The sequence below is a fragment of the Brachyhypopomus gauderio genome, chromosome 20 (genome assembly GCF_052324685.1).
Source record: "Brachyhypopomus gauderio isolate BG-103 chromosome 20, BGAUD_0.2, whole genome shotgun sequence".
In the NCBI taxonomy this organism is placed as follows: domain Eukaryota; kingdom Metazoa; phylum Chordata; class Actinopteri; order Gymnotiformes; family Hypopomidae; genus Brachyhypopomus; species Brachyhypopomus gauderio.
In genome coordinates, this window is record NC_135230.1 from 7,622,206 (window position 1) to 7,645,075 (window position 22,870).

A 22,870-nucleotide genomic window follows, 5' to 3' on the forward strand; every position below is an offset into this window, starting at 1 on the left:
CGGGAGGTCAAGCACCCCCGTCACAGGAGCCCAGATAGTTCAGCTCAATCTCAGGCGTCGCAGTGCCACCGATTCTCAATGGAAGCCCCGCCCCCGCGTCTGGTGGCCCCGCCCCCGCCAGCCTCTCCCATATCACAGTCTGTAAAACGTTAACTCTTTACTTCCAGGGACATACTATACATACTCCCTCACCTTTATACGGAGCATAGCAGCAAAAAAGGCGTCAGATTGGTCACGTTCTCCGACATAAAACTGCTAATTTATTAAACTGTACATAACATTAACAATTCATCGTTCTTTTGTTTTTAATGCTTTTATTTGGTTTATTTAATATCATGTTATTCCAGGGCCGGAGTGGGACACTTTTTCAGCCCGGGAGTTTCATGCCCAAATCCGGCCCAAATTTATTTTTCCCTCCCAATCAGCCCAAACTAGAGACTGACATGAGCCGGCCCATCGGGAATCCTCCCGAATCTCCCGATTAGCCACTCCGGCTCTGTGTTATTCTATGCAACATTTCAGGGCACATCGGTTTAATCAGACATTTACAGTTGACCCTTGAACTATTTCAAGGTAAAAGCAGATCTTTTTTATCCGTCTGCTTCTGTGTGACTTCTGCCTCGTGTGAGCGGCACACATCTGTCTACCGGCCAGCTGTCATCTCTCGTTCCTCCACTCTTTCAGTCACTCGCTTTTGTGGCAATGTCAACTTCTGCGCCTCTTCTAACTTTTTGTGCGTGGAAGAAAAGGAAGAAAAACTGTATATAGATCAATCCAGTCTTCCCTGGTGTTTGTGTTTGTAAACGACATATACAGCTTCGCCTTCAGTGAGATTTCCAACGGGTCAGAACTTAGAGAGTTAGGCCAGACGCTCCACTTTCACCTCCCAGATTGGGGTCTGTGGTTCATTGTTCATAAACCCACACCTCCCCCCTTCCCTCTCTCTCTCTCCTCTTGTGGCCCCCTACCTACCCACCCCCATTTTGCCCCTCTCACTAACTAAAGGCCTGAGCTACAGGAGCCAGACGAGAGGATGGATACCGTCCTCCACCCAGAAACCCCCCCCCCCCCCCTTCATGGCCGAGTTTTCTCTCTATATCTCTCATTCTGAGAATGGAGAAAATGAGAGAGAGAGAGAGAGAGAGAGAGAAAGAGAGGGAGAGAAAGAGAGGGAGAGAGAGAGCAGAGGTGGAGACCCATATACGCATCTGTCGATTCGGTGTGTGTGTGTGTGTGTATTAGCATGTCAGACTTTAAGGAGCTCACAGAGTAAAAGTGTGAAGGAAGGGACTGAATAGTGATAGAAGAGGTTGCGAGACAGTGACAAGCGAAGGCTTGAAACACAGTGTGTGTGTGTGTGTGTGTGTGTGTGTGTGTTGGGGGGGGGGTCGCCTTGTTTGTAGCTTGTCAGCAATTGCCTGAGACAAGCCTCCCCCTGCATGTGTGAAAGCTACTTGGCGTGAATGCCCGGACCGTACCAAGTGCAGGCGAAATGGGAGGGGGGTACGGCAGCAAGAAAAACAGATCAGACCGGAGACAATAGGCCCCTGAAGTGTTCCCCCCGAGTCGCTTTGATGTTGTCCTAGCGTCTAGATGCTGAAGGGGACCGAGGATTGCGGCGAAGAGAAGCCCTTTGTGTGGATGTGTGTGCGTCTCCTTTTCTTCCCTTTCCCTGCGTCTCCTTCTTCTCCTCCGGGCCGGCGCGGACAAAGGGGAGGGGGACAAAAGCTCGCGGAGAGAGCGAGCCGAGGAAACAAACGCCGCAAACCCAAACGATCCCGTGTGCGTTTTTGTGTCGGCGCTGCGTGTGAGAGAGGGGGGCCCGCCAAAGAAAAGGGGAGTGAGGCGAGAGAAAGAGGAGGAGAAGCTCCAGCAGCACAGCAGGCTTAAAGAGAGAGAGTAAGAGAGAGAGAGGGGGAGAGAGAGAGGGAAAGAGGGAGAGAGAGAGAGGGTGAGTAGCCTATGTCTTTTTCTTCAGTGCCAACTCTTTTTTTTTCTTTTGGGAAGGGTTGGGGCAGGGCGGTGGGGGTCAGGGTTGAGAATCCGGAGGGGGGGGGGGGTGAGATGTAGTTGGTCCATGGCTGGGTTAAAAATGGCATGGTGTTAATGGGTTATTCTTGGTTACACTGTGTGTGTGTGTGTGTGTGTGTGTGTGTGTGTGTGTGTGTGTTCAACTGTTACCTACTGTTACCCACCAGTATGGAGACGTTATTCTTGGTCCATGAGAATGTGTGTGTGATGGAAAGAGCTGCGAGTGATAGTTTGGAATGTGTCATTGGATAGTCTGAAAATGGCTTTTTCAGCATGGGGGTCATACACGCCCCCCCAGAATCTCACCATCTCCTCCCTCTCCCTGGACTGAGAGAGACAGAATGCCGGGTGATATTTAAGAGATTTGAGGCCAGTGTGTGGCTGTAGTTTTTTTTCCTCTATCCCTGTGTGTCAGCTTTGTCACTCTCGGCAGCAGGTGAATTGTGCAGTGATTGGAGCAGTATGTGGTGTGTGTATGTGTGTGTGTGTGTATGTGTGTGTTTTGGAGTGGGGGTGGTTCTATTCTGCCTGGGGGGCTCTCTGTCTTTACCCAGCATGGCGGATGCAGTCTGCTCTCATTCCACCAGCTGTTCTGAAAACCTGCAGTGGGACCCCTCTCTCTGTTACACACACACACACACACACACACACACACACACACACACACACACACACACACACACACACACACACACACTCTCTCTCTCTCTCTCTCTCTCTCTCTCTCTCTCTCTCTCTCACTTCCTTGCTTTCTGAAAGGTTCAGTGATCATCTCAAGGCTCTCATGAGAAACACACACGCCACACACACTGCCATCTCTTTTGCCCTTTCATTTAGACCACGGCTTATTGTGAAGTCTAATGTTGAGTCTGGTGTGCATGCCCAATTGTGCTGTCACGTTTTAGGCAACGGTTATCCTGTGTTCACAGTCAGCCTACCTGTTGTTCAACATTCCCAGTAAATCCTGATAAAATATTAACAATATGAGTGTTATGTAACAGAACACTACAGTGTGGTAACGGAGACAGTGCATGGGGACGTAAGAATAATTCCCTTTTCTGTTGTAGTCAGGGCCTCCTCGCGGTTCCAGCCATGTGGTCTGCTGTGCATCTGAACCTTTGTAATTGTAGGGACTATGGAGATAATTGTGATGTAATTTTATGACCTCACGAAAACCTTCTAAATCTCAGTGGTAATTTTACATGGATAGGTAAAAACAACAACCTTCTCCCATTGGTTGAAAAGGCCGTTTAGTCGTCACACTCACTTTTGGTGGGAAACGATGCGATATTACGGTAACGGAAGACATTTTTCATGACACCCAAAACACAATGTTTAGTTTCTCTGAGGTTTAATAATCAGTTGGAGCAGATCCTGTGCTCTAACAACACATCTATGAATTTGGCTTGCTCTCAATGGTTAATACTTCTTTATATCTTTATATAACTTAATGTACAGTTACTGTGAAGAAAGGTTTTTACATTGTGGCCTTTTCTAGCTTCCCATCATTTTAACCGTCCTTGTGTTCCAGGTCTGAGCACGGCTCATTCACTATGAAATACTGGGGAAAAAGTGAAACCATGCATGTTCAAGTACTAATAATGCATCTTTAAGCACTAATGGATTAAGAAAAATGTAACAAAATGAGCAAGGGCAAATAAAGTAGTAAGACGTTGACTCTTGGTCTGCTTTATACATCTTACAGCAGTGGAAGGACACGGATATACTCGGACGATTACAAACAACAACAATAAAATGAAGATACTGTATGCCTTTATTGATCTCTAGGGGGGAATTGTCACGGCAGCATAACATTCACGTGATATTATAAAATAGTAAAAATATAGCACAAAAAGGTAGCATAAATAGTGAGGATATAACTGTAATATAGTATAGAGTGAGATGTAGCAGTGTAGCACAGCAATATAACGCATTAACAACTACAAATGCAAAAGTAAATAATTGTGAAAATAAAAGAAGTAAGATAATTGTATTGAGTACATTACAGTGTAATACAAAATACGCCACTGATTTGTAAGCATTGAAAAAACATCACCAAGATTTTCAGCAAAGTGTGACACTGACTAGCTGTCAAATACATGTTGCCTAAATCATAGATAATATAGATGAAAACCTTATTTATGGGCAATATAGTTCATATATTATCTTATAAAATCTCAGTTTTCTTACCTAGTTAGCTAAAATGAGCTATTAGCCAGATTAGCCAGACTATTAGTTAGCTAGCTGGTGACAAACTTGATTAGTTATTTAGCTCTCAACATTATATTATGTACAAATATAAAAATTGTTGTCCAGTCTCACCTGTGAAAGGTGACCCTCAGAAATCAGATTGTATGATGGCTTGTACAGTCCCAAAACTCACATGGCTCCTTTCTGCAGTCCAGTCTTCTGAGTTATGACAAGTTACCCAGACCAGTATAGTGGCAACTCTGACACATGATGCAGCGGCTGACGTGGCATCTATGTATATAAGCTCAGCGGCACCTTTATTAGGTGCACCTCTTAAACTGCTTGGTAATGCAAAATCTAACCAGCCAATCACATGGCAGCAACTCAAAGCCTTTAAGCCCGTAGACATGGTTGAGACGACTTGTTGAAGTTCAAACTGAGCTTGAGAATGGGGAAGAAAGGTGATTTAAGGGACTTTGAACATGTCATAGTTGTTGGCTAGACGGGCTGGTCTGAGTATTTCAGAAACTGCTGATCTACTGGGATTTTCATGCACAACCATCTCCAGGGTTTACAGACAATGGAGCCAAAAGGAAAATATCCTGAACGCGGCAGTTCTCTGAGAAAAAAATCCTTATAATCCAAGAGATCATAGTAGTCTGGTTCAAGCTGATAGAAAATTGTTACAACCAAGATATGCAGAAGAGCATTTCTGAACACACTTCGAACCTTGAAGCAGAGGAGCTTCTGCAGTGGAAGATCAGACCAGGGACGAGTGCTGTCAGCTAAGATGAGGCAACTGAAATCGCAGGCTTACGTAAATTGGACAATAGAAGATTGGAGAAATGTTGCCTGGTCTGATGAGTGTATGCTGTAATATTTGAATAGTGCAGTCAGAATTTGGTGTAAACATGGACGCACCCTGCCATGTATCAATGGTTCAGGCTGGTGGAGGTGATGATATGGTGCGGGGGATATTTCTTGGCACACCTTGGCCCTCTTAATACCAATTGTGCATTATTTAAATGCCACAGCCTACCAGAGAATTGTTGCGCTAATGGGGTCCATCCCTTTATGACCACAGTGTACCCATCTTCCGATGGCTATTCCAGCAGGGTAACATGCCATGTCACAAAGCTCAGATCATCTCGGACTGGTTTGTAGAACATCACTGTACCCAAATGGCCTCCACAGTCACTAGGTCTCAATCCAGTAGACCACCATAGGAATGTGGTGGAATGGGTGTGTTGCATAATGTTTGTGCAGCCGACAAATCTGCAGCACCTGTGTGACGCTGTCAGGCCAATATGGACCGAAGTCTGAGGAATGTTTCCAGCAAATCTGCAGGCAAAAGGGAGTCCAACAAGGTGTGCCTAATTAAGAGGATGAAGTGTGTGTGTGTGTGTGTGTGTGTGTGTGTGTGTGTGTGTGTGTGTGTGTGTATGCTATTATCTTTATTATTATGAAGGTGAGAATGTTTGTATGCAGAAGTCTAGATAAATGGTATTGCCCACTATGAAATTTAGTTTCTTCATGGTGAAATTATAAACCAATAAAAATGTAATATGGCTCATAACACTTTTTGTTGTGAGAATAGTTGGGTATTTTCAGTGTCCAATATTTCTTTATAATAAGCACACATGAGTTCCTTGGTCACTACCTGCGTTAGCTGATAAGCATTGTTAGCAGCAAGGGAGTCTGCAGTTTTACATACAGGATATTTCTCTGAAAAGTGGTTCACCCATGGTGTTTACTTGTTTGTAAGTCTCCACTGAGTTTGTAATGGAAACTCTGTCACTGCCAACGGCTCAAAGGATTATAGCTACAAAATCCACGTTTGTGAACACTTGTCCAGGTGGAAAGACGTTAATTCTGCGTTAATTCTGCGTTAATTCTGCGAAAACCACTTCAAATATTAACGTATCACATTTCTTATCATGGACCTTTTTGGCAGCTCATCTTTTTGTGGTCCACAGTGCAAGCACATGGTGATGCGGGGCACTTCCTGGACTCTGCCATGTTTTCTTAGCCAATCAGACAGAGATGGGGGTGGAGTCATGGGACCCTGAGGAGTGTCTCATAACATGACTGATAGGAGGTCAATGTCAATGCAAAACAAAATTCCACTCTGGAAACAGTTTTTGAAACCGATGCTCTGAGGCACCTAATACACATGTGCTAATGCCATTATTGAAATTATTATTTTATTATGTTGTACATATTTCATTTTAATTACTAAGAAATATGAGACTTTATGTAGCTTTAAATAAAACTGTTGCACAGTAGGTTATCAGATAGGTGCTGCTATGCAGTTTTAATCTGACAGTGTTACTACTTGTTGTTTACAAATTCTCTATAATTGGTCAAATAATAAAATAAAAATGTTTTTAAAATACTCATGAAAGGCACAGAGTATATATCATGGTGTACTTTACAACGATGTTGAATACAGCGTATTCTCGTCCATATTTAACACTTGTGGGTAACAGTAAATGTTGGTGTGATTTAAACTAAAATACTAAGTGACAAAGCGAGAAAGATCCAAGACCTCAAATCTCTCAAACACACAAAGCAGCGCAAAACAACTCCGCAATCCCGTGAAAGGCTAAACCCCAAACTCTGTGACGGTGGATGACTCAAGGTTCCTTAATGACGTTTGAGGTGAGCTCGATGTCTTAAACCCGGACCTTTGTCAAAGTCGAAATGCGTCCACATCAAACGCCGGCACGCTTCTCGCAGCAGCAGAAGTGAGATCAGATCTGTGCCCACACAAACCCGAGGCGCAATCAAAACACCTTTAAGTGTCCGGAAGCACAAGTCGTGCCGACGCATTAGTCCGTCCCCGCTGATGCGTAATGGCGGCTTTGATCCGGCCCACTCTTGTTTATTCCCGTCCAATTTGTGTTTGTTTACGTGTTTGCTGAGGGTAAAGGTTGTGGTCTAACTGGCATTTAGCAGTGGAGGATTTGTGAGAGCATTAGCAAAGAGAAAGGGGGGTGGGTCAGCTATGAACAAAAGCTTGAAGGCTTTGCCAATCCCAAATGTCACTTTGAGTAACATGAGATGAAATGTTACACAGAGCTGTACTCTGTGCCTTTGTGTGTATTTTCAAGTCTCAATTGAGAGAATAATATACCAGTTCTTTGAGTATGTGAGTGAGTCATTGTATATGGTGATATCTAACAGCAGCTAAAAGAACCGATAAACTATTTGTTATGAGATGATACTCTGAAGTAAAATTATATCTACATTAAATGTCAAGAGTAATGGTGATGCGTCTTCTTGGAAAAACTGAAGACTTTCTTTCATTGTATCTTGTAACCGTTCATACACATGTGCACACTTTTCTTTCATTGTATCTTGTAACCGTTCATACACATGTGCACACTTTTTTACTGTATAGGTGTGTGTTTGTTCCTCTGCCTCATTCCCATGGTGTGTTTGGTAGTGGACCGCAGCACATACCACCAAGACCCCCAGTCCTCGTGCTGCTTTAAAGACAAACGGAGAGAAAATGAAATTAGAACTAAAGAGAGGCAGAAGTAAATTATGGAAGATGAAAAGCCCCAGAGATCTGCTGCTGAGAAGAGGAGGAGGAGGAGGAGAGCAGGAGCAAGGGATGTGATTCTCGGGAGGGAGAAACGTTGGTCCACAGAGGCCTCCAAAGGAAACAAATGGGTTTATTCTTCACAGTTGTCAAATTTCCAATGCATAAATTATGGCTGCCTTACAGCAGTGGTTAATAACCCACAGCAAACATAAAACGCGTTTAGTTAGATGACAGTTTAGTTAATACCAGGTTACGCCAGCACGCAGACATAATTGTTTCATTATCTCTGCAAGGCCTTGGCAAAACCTGGTCTGAGCAGAGAGGGGGGGTGAAAAGATGCAGTCTGCTTCTCCCCCTTCAAAAGCCTCCTGCAATAATCCGGCACATTCTCCGGACTAATAACTTCCCGAATAGAAATGTGCACGTGCGCAGACTGTGCGTTTGCTTCTGTGGGCGAGATGGTTGTAAATCCATTTAAAGGTGCCCATCACACCCGGAGGGAGGGAGAGAGAGAGAGAGAGAGAGAGAGAGAGAGAGAGAGAGAGAGAGAGAGAGAGAGAGAGAGAGAGAGAGAGAGAGAGAGAGAGAGAGAGAGAGAGAGAGAGAGAGTGGAAGATGATGTCTCTGGTCTTTAAAGCACATTTGTATTCATGGCGTGATGGAGGTGTGTGAAGAGAGAGAGAGAGAGAGAGAGAGAGAGAGAGAGAGAGAGAGAGAGAGAGTGGCAGGAAGAAGAAAGCCCTGGTGCCGTCAGGAGCGACGTGCCCAGCGAGGGCGTCATCAGCGTAGCCGGGGTGGCACAGCAGGGGCGTAATGCCAAACGGACTTGATTGCAACGGCGTCACAGCACAGCTATGCAAAGAATTCTGCTATAAGGACACGCCTGGAGTTTTATGATCTACTGACTTCTCTCCCCTCGTGACACCAGCAAGGTGCACGGGAGGCAGTTCACCCCAGACAGCGATGACGTATAGCTTTCAGTAACATTTTTATGGCCTGTTGAAAATTCAATACTAATGACTGTGTGTCAGTAATGACAAGACTGCTTGATCATAAGGCTTCTTAAATGGATTTTAGGGTGTGTGTGTCTGAGACAAATACATATTATGTATGCGTGGCAACACAGATGTCATTGGCTTAGGTGTTGATGGACCCAGTCGTCTTGACCGAGGCCTCAATCTCTGCCTCTGTTCGTCAGTCTTTTGGAAGCCAAGCAGTATCCACTCACAACACAATGGAATCGCACCGGTCGTGTCCAAGTCATATGAAATTAAAACACTTCTGCAGACGCATGACGCCATTGTGAAATCAGTCAATTGATTCTCGGCACACTGTTGTGATTGGACAGAACAAAATTTGCATCCGTGTTTGGATTGGTTAGACCATCTCCCTCTTGAAGGCTTAAGCCCTTTTATTGGTGTTGTGAAACGACCACCTGGGACTGCAATGTATCTGTGCGGCGACGTCTCCGTCTGACGTGGCGTGTGATCTGGGTGAAGCGGGGGTGGGGTGGGTGGTGTAATTTGCGTCGCCTTTGAAGCCTCAGCCACAGTGTATCACACACACAGGCAGCCAGTAGGAGACGAAGGAGCACGTGCTCTCTCTCTCTCTCTCTCTCTCTCTCTCTCTCTCCAGCTCCCTTCTCTCCTCCTTCGTTCTTCCGCTCTGCAGCAGGTGTGTGCTTGGTCTGGAGGGGTTCTTTTCACATTGTTCTCTCTCTCTCTCTCTCTCTCTCTCTCGTGTGTGTCTCTCTCTTGCCCACATCTCCTCCTGAAAATCTCAGCTTTCCTTGTATTCCACCGGTGAGTCAAGACATATGCTTTCCACACCCCTCTGACAACCATTTACACCAGACACCCCGCCTCCCCACACACACACACACACACACACACACTTGAATTTTCCTTTTGGCACGCTGCAGCGCCAAACTACAGACATAGGGAGGAGAGAAAAATCAAGTGACTCCTCCTTCATTCTCTCTCTCTCCCTCATTCTCTCCCTCGTTCTCTCCCTCTCCCTCATTCTCTCCCTCGTTCTCTCTCTCTCCCTCATTCTCTCCCTCATTCTCTCCCTCGTTCTCTCTCTCTCCCTCATTCTCTCCCTCGTTCTCTCTCTCTCCCTCATTCTCTCCCTCGTTTTCTCCCTCTCCTTCCCTCGTTGTGGTTCGTCCTGCACCTCCCACATGGGGCTGGTCACTGATGGGTTTAGCATCGGCGCTACGCTGGAGACCTGGGCCATCGATTGGCCCCCTAATCGACATGGATTTCTGCCTGTAGTGGTGAAAAATTTGCCAAGGCTTATAGCTAAAGCAATTTCTGGAAGATGGTGAAGGGGGGGGGGGGGGGGGGGCACAAACCGATAATTGACATCAACATTAATATGAATTCTTCAGATCTTATAATTGGGGCTGTACACATTGTTTGATGAGAGTTAGCACAACATGGGTCTGTGCAGATCTGATGTCACAGCAGGCTAGAATATGCAAATCGAACTTCTAACAAATGCCTTTTTAGGGACTGTTTCTTTGGTACGCTGTGAGTGTCCTGACTGGGTTGAGATGATCCAGGTGATCATTTTGTCTGTATTTTGATGAACGAAACTGAAAGGGTTTTCCCCAGTGTGTTTTACTATATATTGCCATAACAATATGTTTCAGGGTTATAATCAAATGATGATTTGACTGTTCCTGCTCGAATTTGACAAAACTCAAGGGGCATGATAAATAGCTGAAGACTTGAATTAGGATAGTTAGAACACAAACCTGTGTGATGCAAGAGGCACTCTGGAAACAACCAACCAAACCTTAAGGGCATGTTAGCTTTGGAAGAAAATAAGTTGGCTTTGTCCTGTGTAATGGACAGCAGTTAGACTTTACTAGCAATCTAGGACAACCTCCCTAAAGGAATGCCTTGCTCAAAATGAGAAGACCTCCTATTGGGAGGAATTAGCATTAAGCAAACAAGATGTGCTAGGTTGTCCTGCTAGCTAGGTAGTCCCGCAAGGGAAATGCAAAACTGACCACAGATCAGTGGCTCTTGGCCGAACACGTCCAGTTTGAATCATGCGAGTAGTGGTCATGTGACATCTGCTGGCACCGCTCTACTTCTCTCCCTTGTGGTTGTGCTTTTCTTCATCTTTCTCCTTCGCTGTTGCTCTCTCTAATAACTTCCCCATCTGTCCTCGGGACCATGGATCTTGTTCGGGTCCGGTTTCATCAGAAACAGGCCTCATCCTGACTGGCTGAGCCGTCGTCCTTATTAAGACCAGAGGCCCACTGCTACAAGCCAGACGTGCTAAACCGGGTGCCATCTTGGCTTGACTAATTGTTACTCCACCTGGAGCCATTTTGGCTCGAATCACCACAGTTATTCCAACAGCGCCTAGCTCCGACAGTCTCAGGTCCTGTTGGTTTTGCTTTCTACCACCTACCACATGTCACCGATTGGCTGTGGAGAGCACACACCTGTTTCCCAGGTAGAGATCAGTTCATTAAGCATGAATGACAATAGAGACTTGGAGACAGCACACACTCTAAGAGGCTCTTGCTGCCATCTTGGCTCCTGTCTGTATGGTTAGCATGGCTGCCATCTTGGATCCTGTTTCCAAGCACCTGTGACTAGACACACACACACACACACACACACACACACACACACACACACACACACACCATGGTTTGCTGGAAGCCTAATGGTCTCAGTGTGAACCTCATCGCTGACAGCAGTAGTGATTTCTCAGTGGTTTCGTTTCATGCAATACACCAATACTGCTACATCGATATCGAGTCTTAAACGGGTCCAAAATGTCACATTATTTGTACATAATATATTGTTTGTTCCATTAGCTGTTATAGAGGAACTAGAGAGGGGGAAGGGGAGAGAGTCCTGGAGACACGTGGATCTAGAGGAACAGGGAGATTACAGTTTAGGGCTGAAGAGAGAGGTAAGGCAACCTGCCAAGAAACTGAGGAGAGAGAGAGAGAGAGAGAGAGAGAGAGAGAGAGAGAGAGAGAGAGAGCGAGCAGGAGGTGAAGAGAGCAAGCAAGCAGTGGATGAAGAGAAAAGGAGGGAGACTAGAAGATGAACTGTGAGAGAGACTAGAAGATGAAATGAGAGAGAGAGAGAGAGACTAGAAGATGAAATGAGAGAGAGAGAGAGAGAGAGACTAGAAGATGAAGTGTGAGGGAGATAGACGAAGATGAAATGAGAGAGAGACTAGGAGATGAAGTGAGAGAGCAGAGAGAGAGAGCATGTGTAGAGGAAGAGAAAAAGAGAGTGATCCAAGGCACAAGAGTGACAGCAAGCCATTGCAAGAGGGAAAGGGAAAGATCACTTATCTTCTAAGTGGATCACCTGCCTGGGTTGGAGAGAGAGAAGAGCATTGTTGCCATGGCATCGCCAGCTGTGTGTGCTTCTATGCCTGGTGTGTAATCATCGCTGATGCTCACACACTCACACACACACACACACACACACACACACACACACACACACACACACTTCTCTCAGGTTGTCTCGAGTCAGAGAGAGAGATAGATCTCTCTTCAGCTGATAATTGATTACAATCAACAGATTCCCCCACTCACTTCAGCCCAATCAGGTACTACAGTACGAGACACACTTGACAGTTAGGGAGTGCGATAATGGTAGTGTTGACCTCCAAATCTCATATTAATTTTACCCAATTAATTCTACACCACGGGCCCGACCTTGAAGCAGCGTTTCTTAGCTTAAAACTTTAACCTTCTCTTTAAACTATTTAGGTTAACCTTAACCAGCATCTTTGTGTGTGGTGTGTGAGTAATGGCTAATGTATCCGCTGAGTTTGCATTAGGTGTGTGAGGCGGTTTTTCATGCACTAACTGTAGTGTATGTCTGTTCACTAGGCAATAGGACATTCATTTTATGCCCAGTTTGTACTAAAATTAAGTCAAACCTGATCATAGATTTTGAGAGCAGAAATAAATATAAACCTAGTTCGACGTATTTTAGTTCGCAATGCTTTCATCAACACGGAGGCTGTTTGGGATACAAACGGTCGTTTCTCTGTCTCGGGTTGGGCGAACAACATTCGCAACGGTGTTCAAACTTTAAAAATGAATTTAAAGTAAATTTAAGCACAGATTGTGTAAAAAAAAACTTTCTTTCTTTCTTTCGCGCCTCTTCCGTGTGGTCATCGTCCTCCATTTTGACCTGCCGCTGCTTTAAGCCGCAGGTGAGGGACGGATCCCTCCGGCTGACGGGAGCGAGCGGCACACACGGCGTCCATCTTCTCATTCCTCCAGTCCCGCCCAAGACTCGCGTCCTTCCGCTGACAGGGCTCGGGGCTGGGTGAAGTAACCGCGGGGAGCGTGCGGTGGTCGTGGGCCGGGGGCGGAGGACGTTAGGCGGCATCAGGCCAGCTGTGTCTGCGGCGCTTCCTGGCATTGTCCCTCCGAGAGCAGGCGATGCACCGGGTGTATGTGGGGAGACGGAGGGGCTGCTTAATGGCGCTTCCACTCGTGATACGGAGCACTTTTGTTTTGAAACGTTTCATTCTTGAAAAAAATTAGGAAGACACCTGTGGAGCGTTATCGCTTTATTTAATTACAGGTCTAAAGAGTCATTTGTTTTGTGTAAACAGTCCCCCCCCCATCTCTGTCTCCTTGTGCATGCTTGTATGTGACTTCACCAGTATCAATAATTAAGAATCATATCACATTTGGAAACTCAACCTGAAGTGTATCTTCCAGCCTCTCTCCACCACAGAAATTTAAATACTCAAATTAAAAAAAAATTTGCTACTGCACCACGCATGCTTCTCACTAGAAGATCCAGCTCAAAACACACACACACACACACACACACACACACACACACACACACACACACACACAGATTAGTCACAGAAGCATGGAAATTATCCCGGCTGCTTTATGATTATTTATTTATCTATTTCCATAATTTAGCCGCTCGACTGGAGGAGGTCTGCTTCCACGACGCTGGTGTTTTAGACGACACCGCCGCTTCGCTTCCGCTCCTTTATGCACAAAGCAGCGCGCCGAATTCGATACGCTCTGGATCTTAGAAATTTGATTCTGAAAGAGTGTGCGAGAGAGGGTGGGGGTGTGCAGGAGAGGGAGATGGGAATGGGTAGAGTGGAGAAATGCAAATGCTCATCTTGAAATCTGATGGTTTTTGTAGTGTTGGGGGGGGGGGAGTGAAGGCGGTGTTTTGTGAGGACACTGTAGAGGTGACACAGAGCACAAGATGCTGTCTGTCTCTTGTTCTTCCTTCCCCTCTCTCTCCCTCTCTCTCTCCCTCCCTCCCTCCCTCCCTCCCTCTCTCTGCAGTGGGCAGTGTTGTGATGACAGAGGGGTAGGTGACTCATCGGGGAGCCGTTCGCAACTACAGACAGCGAAACGATGCATGGGGGAGGGGAGAGAGGGAGATGGAGAGACAGACAGAAGGAGGAAGAAAGGAAGGGAGGGAGTGAGAGGAGAGAGAGAGAGGAGGGAGGGAGAGAGAGACGGTGATAAATTCAGATCAGTCTTGCTTGACCGCTGGTGTTTATTGGTCCACAGAAGCTTCGGGAAAGACGCTAATGACTCGTCTCTTGTGAATGAGACAGGGCGTGTATTTGTGTGTTTTGTCTATGTATATGTGTGCCTATGGCTGTCATAGTGTGAAGCTATTCTAGTTTGACACTCTCCCTGTAGTGCAGGACACGATCCTACATATCGCATGACAGAAACCTTCTGCTGATATATAGAACATCTTGTTGTCCTTTTTCTCTCTGTGGCTGGAAAGTAACAAACCTTGAACGGACGTGTTACCATTCTGTTCCCGATTTTGAGGAAAACACATCTTTACCTTTGTTGTGATTCAAAGCGTGAGCCGCCTTTAAGAGTAGCCCTAAAACAGTCCCTCGGACACCCCGACCAGCACATCTGACCTGAGGCAGGGATGGGTTTGTGTGCAGCTCTGGGATCAGGTCTGGTCTGGTTTGTGGCTCTTGGCTGAGGAGTTGGCTGAAAGAGGTGCTGATTTAGAAACACCCGATTCTCTTCCAAAGCTGATCCCCAAAGCAGCTTTACTTGATCCAGAATATCTCCACATACATTTAAGACTCGTCTCCCATGGCAACGGCGGTATTTTATGGTCTCCGCGTGCGCGTGTATGTATGGCGTATGGGCTATTATGTTCAGGCATTTGTGAAGGCCACCCAGTCTTTAGAGCTGCCATTCACTCTGAGGTCCTTTCACTGGGCCAGAAGCGTTCTTCCAGCAACACCTGTGGCATCCAGCATATGCACACGCGTGTGCTGCGTGTGCTGCGTGGCAATCCTAGTGTTGCCGTAGCGTCGTCTTTACACATTCAGATGAAAATAAACATGTGGTATCTGTGTGCGTGGTGTCTGTTCGCCTGCAGGAGCTGTATGTACGTTTAAATAACTAACTTGCCAACACGTGTTTGGATATATGCACATGTGTAATCTGTTGCCTGTGTATTTGTGAGTGTGTATAGGGTGGGGGGGTTGATGTGTGAATCATTAGTCATACATCCCAGTGTGTCCCTATGGTTATTGGCATGGTGAGGTGTGTGTGTGTGTGTGTGTGTGTGTTCTCTCATGCATGTTAGTAAATGCTTATGCTCAGCCTAGCACATCACACCAGCATCTGCGCAGCTGTGGTGGGGACTACTCCACTGAGATACACACACACACACACACACACACACACACACACACACACACACACACACACACACACACACACACACCAGTTCACTATTAGCAGGTACTCTATGAAATGACTTGCTCATGATTACATGTCTTCCACTTTTCCACACTAAGGATCACACCACACCCATGCACATGCATACATCCTTCGTCTTGTCCATACTCTTCCTCTTTTCTGCTTTCTGTTCATTACAGATCTGACCACTGCAGACAACACAGACATGTTATGGAAAAGTACTTTGTTTTAACAAATTGTATTAGCAGGTATACTTATCATTACTGTCACAAGACAATAACATATCCATTTTTGTCATTTTGTATATCATTTTATCATTACACCATTACCAAAAGTCCAAGATTACTTTTAATAAACCATGAGGGACATTGTCTTTTCTTGGGAAGTTCCTTTTTAAGAGATAAGAGATTTTCTTATGACAGCGATGTTAAGGAATTTTGGAAGAGATTTCCTGTTCAAAGATCACACGTTGCTGAGACCATAATGCCACCTCAGGGGTACTTGATTCTTCACTGTAAGGTGTGTTTGGCTGTCTGTGTAGGGGTATTTGGAACGTGAGATGCTGAGAGTGTATATTGTGCTCTGTGTGTGTGTGTGTGTGTGTGTGTGTGTGTGTGTGTGTGTGTGTGGGGGCGGTGTGCATTCTTGTTCTCTGGGCTAGTAGCACAGTGGTGCATTAGTAAAACATCAAAGATGGAAGTTCTGGCAGCATGCAGGGAGAGAGAGAGAGAGAGAGAGAGAGAGAGAAAGAGAGAGAGAAACACCCCCACCCCCCCATAGTGAGGGACCGGGCTACACTACACCCTGACACTACATGAACCTGTCCCACCTAGGTACAGGTGAAGATACAGACACAGGTACAGACAGAGGTGCAGACAGGTATAGACACAGGTACAGAGTGGAGCAGCTTTGTCTCTCTCAGTGAGAGACGGAGCTCGGTGAGGAAGACAGTCACACCACCCCCTCACACTACATGAAGCTGTCCCATCCAGCCCAGGCTGGAGTCCCCACAAACAACTAACAGAACTCCTGTGTACTGGGGAGATCCTCCATGTTCTGGCTTCATAGTTCTACAGCTTTGTAGCCCAAGTGAATGGAGATGGAGTTTTTTCATTATGTTTTAATTTGGTTAATTAATTTCAGCTTTGAGGATTCTTCAACATTAATATATATGATGTGGGTGATTAAAGTTCACTTTATAATATGATAACAGTACGCCCCAAGACTCCGTTCAGAAGAACTCCCCTCCCCTCTCTCAGTAGCAGCCACTCATACACACAACTCTCCTATTGTCCTCTGGTCTCACAGTATACACTCTCACCAGCTCCCACAAAGACAAACGCATACACAGGCCTAACCACCCACACGAACATCTCTTGCTGTCCTGAATACACACATTTTTCTACCTTTCTCAAACACACACACACACACACACACTATATATATACACACATCTGGCTTATGCACACATAAAGAAAGACAAACGCCCCCCCCACCAAAAGTGCCTCATACCAGGACAGCACAGCAATCAATAGTGCTCCCACTGTAGCTGCAAAACTCCTGCCGCTTGTCCATTATTGGGGTGTCAGCACTCGTTGTCAAACGCACAGACCCTACCAGAGTCACCCCCCACCCCCCCTCAGCAGCATGGCCGCCGCTCCATCACCACCGCTGTTCGGAGTCTCCACGAGGACTCTCGTCGTCCTCGGGCCGAGCGGCGGTTTCGGGCCGCGTGCCGTACTCTGAGGTGTTAGGCTCAGCAGTTCATCGTGTTAACACCGTAAGATCATTAACAGGAAGTACGGATCGATCCGCATTGGCCGCGTGCTGATCATGCTAATCTGGGGAGGGGGCGCCTCTTATACGATAATTCCTCCAGATTAAAAACATAGTGTGGTCCAATCAGCTAGCGTTCCTGACAGGAAATGTAAACTAGCACAGCATGGAAGCCATAAATTAGCATATTCGTTTAAAATAGGAGACAAGTTTTATTATAATCACAGCATTTATTTAATTACATGAATTGTTTGTAAACTGAAACAAATAACAGTTGTATTAAATATTTCATTTTCTGCCTTCGTGGTCTACCATGATACCAAGAACAATAAAAATGAACTAAATAAATAAATCAACCCAACAAAAAAAATGGCACCTGGATAGTTGACCTCCCCGTAAACGTGCGTGTAAAAGCTGTTCTTACTCTTCACTCTCCTGGTGTTAATATTGTTCACACTATTATGAGGATGATGAGGAGGGAGGCCTATGGCACCCAGATTAGCTCAACAAAAAATAAAATAAAATACAAAACAAAAAATCTCTTTGCTTGGACTAAGAAAGCAATGCAAATCCAGCCTCTTGGCTTCAGCTACTTGTTAAGTGTTGTAAAATGTTTTTCAGCAGTATTTCAGCTACTTGTTAAGTGTTGTAAAATGTTTTTCAGCAGTGTTTCAGCTACTTGTTAAGTCTCAGTGTTTTTCAGCAGTGTTTCAGTTTGGCGATATTTCTGTCCTCGCCAGGCTGCAGTTTCCAGTGTGAGTGCAGACGTTGCCTTTCTCACTGCCGCCATGTTGGTTGTTGTCCATGGTTCAAAGGTGCCATATTTGCATTGCATGAAGCTGAAGTGTCCCCCTCTACACCCCCATCCCAAAGGACGCAACCGGCCACGTCCAACACCAGACACGGACCGCTCCGTGTCCCCTGGCCAATCGGACGACCCGACAGGGAGCGTCGTCATGACAACTGAGGTGGCCCATCCCAGATGGGCTCAATGCAGCAGACACAAAAAGAAAAAGAGGGGATATGGGGGTGTGGGGGGTGAACAGCGAGAGAGAGGGAAAGAGAGAAAGAAAGACTTCCTTAAAATACCCCTTTACTGGTATATGATTTCGGATATTGTGTCTTAGACGAAGGTCACAGAACGTATATGGAACTAAGGATGTAACTGTTAGGTTACAGTGTGTGTGTGATGTTTCTTCAGTGAGGCCTAAAGAAAAGGAAAAGTGGTTTACACAAAAAACTGGACAAGATATTCTAAATGCAGGGATGTTGAACTTTCAGTGGGAGTGTACGAAAGAGACAAACCCGTTAGATTTTGTTTGTGTGCGAACGTGTCATCCATATGAACGTGTGTGATGTGCAGATCCCTGTGTGTGTGTGTGTGTGTGTGTGTGAGTGTGTGAGAGAGGCAGCTACAAAGGCTTTCACTTGAGTTTCTATTTCTCTAGTGTGGTGCTGTGTGTTTAATGTATAGAAACCTGGCTGATGCAACACACTGACACACACACGCGCGCACACACACTGCTTAAAAACAAGATCCAAACCTGAAGCCCAAAATCAGCTTTATTTTCCCTAAAACGACCTCCTATCTTTCCCTCCCTCTATCTGTCTCTCTCTCTTCCTCTCTCTGTCTATCTTAATTTCCGAGCTAGCGATGTGCTGCTTATTGCACGTGCTGAGAGGCTGGTTAGTATTCCACGTCCGACATCAGCGAGAAAGGCAGAGAGAAACCAATATTATTCACTGTATCCATTCTCCTCCTTACGTTCAGACGGAGGAGGGGAAAAAACGTCCCTTCCCTGCCGATGCTTATCCCGCTAAATGAGTTTGAGAAAGCAAGCGACGAAAGGGCAGAATGAAGCATTAGCCCCCCCACGTCTCCACAGCACCTTGATGGAGGAAGAAAAACACACACACACACACACACACACACACGCGCGCGCGGTGTAAGATAACGAGAGAGCGGATTATCGCGACATCCCACTGACTTTATGCATGAGTCATTGACTACAATGTTTGATATTAATTATGACAAATATAACACTTCCGTGGCCGGCTGTTTCTCCTGACGAGGTGTGTGAGGTGTGTGGTGTGTGTGTTGAGCGGGGCTGTTGTGGTGATCACCCAAACGCAGAGACGCCACTTGGCCTGAATGCAAATGTGTCTGTGCCATTAAGGAGCGTTGGGATATGCAAAAAAAAAAATTGCAAAAGTATCTTAACGGTTCTCACGTCTTTTTTTTCTTTATTCGGCCAAACGCGGCTTTTAGCGTGGAAACAATATGTTTTAGCGCGTAGTGCGAGAGGTGTGTTTATGTGGGTGTTTGGCGTGTCTGCGCATGTTCGTGGACACGTACGCGTGTGGCTGAGGCTGTGTGCACGCGCTCACGTGTGTGTGTGTGTGTGTGTGTGTGTGTGTGTGTGTGTGTGTGTGTGTGTGTGTGTGTTAGTGGATGAATATAAATGCTCTATGAGCCAGGAGGAATCTGAAGGAAGGGATGTGAGAACCTGTCTAGCTGTTGTTTCCATAGCAACCCAGCCAGAGCAAGGCCAGAAAAATGGGGGGGGGGGGGGGTGCTCATAGCTCTTGGAATATGGATGACTCTGGGAGAGATTTTCCTTGCATCCTATAATAAGTGCTTAACTAAAACCGTTATATGATTGAATTAACTGTCAAAAATGCAGTTTCATCTCAGTCTAGACCAGGTAAGCGTTGCCTCCACTGTGAGGCTGCTAATGAGATGATAACAGAGACCACTGGTGTCTTTCCTACGGAGTGTTGTACAGTGAAGTGAATGCATACATGTTGGATGGCTTTGAGAACTGCAGGGGGGGGGGGGGGGGGGTTTATAAAGGTATGGCTAGAACAGGGTCTACGTCTTCATTTGTCTGACATTACCAGGGACACTCGCTGACACTTCCTGCCCTGGCCAGTGTATTTCTAGTGCATGCGGTGGTGTGAATAATAAAGATGATATGAAATACAGACCCTGGTGTCTGGGAGTGAAGCATGTCATTGCAACGGCAGGGTGGCACCAGGGTGGGGCAAGGTGGAACGAAACACACACACACACACACACACACACACACACACACACACACACACACACACACGCACACACAGAGACACACACACACACAGCATGTAAGATGGTACAAGCACGTGTGGCTGGTTTTATGTGTGTGCGCGCGCATGCCTTCATGGGTATGAGTGCGTGCTCGAGCACGATCAAGGATCATGGCCACCACACACTGCCCCCTCCAGCTGTGAGGCATTTGCCGTGCAGCTGTGAGTACACACACACACACACACACACACACACATTCTACGAAAGCTCCAAAAGAGAGACGTCACGGTGTGTCAAGCTGTGGAGGGGAGGAAAGCTGCTTATCCTATAAACAGTGTCCGGGGGGTGGGGGCCTGCCCTGACTCTGTCAGTACTGGGCACCATCTCTTTCATTCCACTTGTTTCTATTCTGACGCTCTGTGAGGAGCACACATAAAATTACATGAAAACGGGTGATTTTGGCAGTATTTATTTAACCATTTACTCAGAACTGTTAAGATGCAGCTACTATATTATGTGCAGGTGGAGAAGATATACCTAGGAACTGTTTAAAAGGTTTGCAAAGAATGTCTACATACATGAACACAGAGTACGTAGACATAGCCACAGGTAGACAGTGTGTGTGTGTGTGTGTGTGTGTGTGTGTGTCTGGTGCTACACATTTAACTGAATTCCTTGTGAGTTCACCAAACACACACACACACACATATGAACACAAGTGACCAGTCATGGCATTTCAGTTGGAGACAGTCCAGTGCAGTAAAGCTAAATAATTCAGCCTCATTCGCCACTACCGAACCGGCTGTTTCTGCAGCTACTTCAGCCTAGGGCAATCTGAAATACACACAACACACACACACATGCACAACACACACAAGCATGGTAACTTAAGAGCACATACACACACACACAAAATCAAGGACGCAAAAAAACAAACACCCACACTCTGCAAAATGCACACAATTTATTAAACTCCCACATCACCCTCCTCCAGATCACACCATTCTGCTAGCTTGACTGCACGCTCTCTCTCTCTCTCTCTCTCCTTATGTCTTCCTCTTGTCCTGGTCCAGGCCATGCCCTGTAATTCTTGTCTCTAGTCACATGATCTGGGGTGGTGGGGGTGGGGGTGGGTGCTATGTATGGGGAGCCGGTGTCAGGCTTCAGACCACAGAGCCCACCCGTACCTACCCATCCACACACACACACACACACACACACACACACACACACTGAGCGTTCCTCTTCTCCAACTTACCTTTATCGTCTCCTGGTGCTTGTGTTTCCCAAGGTCTGAAAACCCCATTTTCCCTTTCTCAAGCCTATCCATCTTTCCCCCTTCCTCTCTCTGTCTGGGTAAAGACGAAGACTTCTACCCAGTCTCTCTCTCTCTCTCTCTCTCTCTCTCTCTCTCTCTCTCTCTCTCCCCTCTGTGTATGTGTGTGAAGGAGACAGAGGGAGAGAAGCACTAATGGGAATAGATTGACTGATCAGAAGCTTTGATAGATGTGCTCCAACCTCTTTTAGTACCCCCGTCTGCTCCTGATACCCCACATTAACCAACCTTTTGGCAGAGGTTGCTTGCCTGCTCTGATCTAGGGCCAGCTTACCCTGTCTGCAACCTACTGTTAATCATCATACAAAACTGCAGGACTGCTCTTAGGTCAGTGTGAAAGAACACCGGCTATCCACAATTCATTAACCCAGAACCTCAGCACTGGGTTGCCCTGGAAAGTGCCTGATTAAAAACAACTTTCAGACCCAAAGCGATGTAGATCTTAAAAAGAGGCTGTATTTGGAAATATGAATGTCCTCAAAACAACACTAGTTTTAGAACTGCATTTTATTGAGAGTTTGGTGGGTGTTCACCTGGGCTGTGCTAAATGTGGCCACATTCATGTGTGCTTAAGCAGCTTTGGTGGTTGGGAGTGGTCAGCAAATGCTGAAGTGCTGAATGTACATTACGGTAACTAACGGTGTCCAATTTTCCAGTAAACAAATAAAAACCTGCGTAATAACTCGTGTTTATAGGTGCAGTAACATAGTTCAGACATGCTGTGTGAATAATACACAGTTAAAGTCCCTAAACCACCTCTGAAAAACGAAAAAATGACACCACAGATCAGAACAGGATTAATTACAGTGGTGTCTTTTTGTCATGTTCAGAGAGCCTCTTCAGTGATGAGGGCTCAGATGATTGGTGTTGGAATAGCGGGCTCGTTGGAGATGCTGTTCTTTAAAATAGAGTAAAACCAGGCTAGGCAGACACCGCAACAAAGTCCCTCCTTCTGTCCCCGTTATCCACGTCCCCCCTTAAGCAAGATATAGGTTACCGTGGTCTGATGGATCCGAGGACTCTAGCCGTGTGCCAGATGTACTTAAAGCATCTATTTTAACGTGTGAAGTAAAAATGACACCCTGCTTTCGAAATGTTTCGGTCATGTTCTGCGCTAAACTGGACAAACCCCAACCCCCCCCCGTTTCATGGTGTCGTAGTGACGACGGCTAATTGATTTCTCTA

General features: G+C 46.0%; 1 protein-coding gene across 1 annotated transcript in view; it reads left to right on the forward strand.

Moving 5' to 3' along the window:
- Positions 1-1,516: 1,516 nt before the first annotated feature.
- Positions 1,517-22,870, forward strand: part of bcl9 (BCL9 transcription coactivator) — a 67,465-nt gene continuing 46,111 nt past the window's right edge. The window contains exon 1 of the mRNA XM_076983390.1: positions 1,517-1,951. The gene's annotated coding sequence lies outside the window, so the exon portion shown is untranslated. The remainder of the gene's footprint in view (positions 1,952-22,870) is intronic.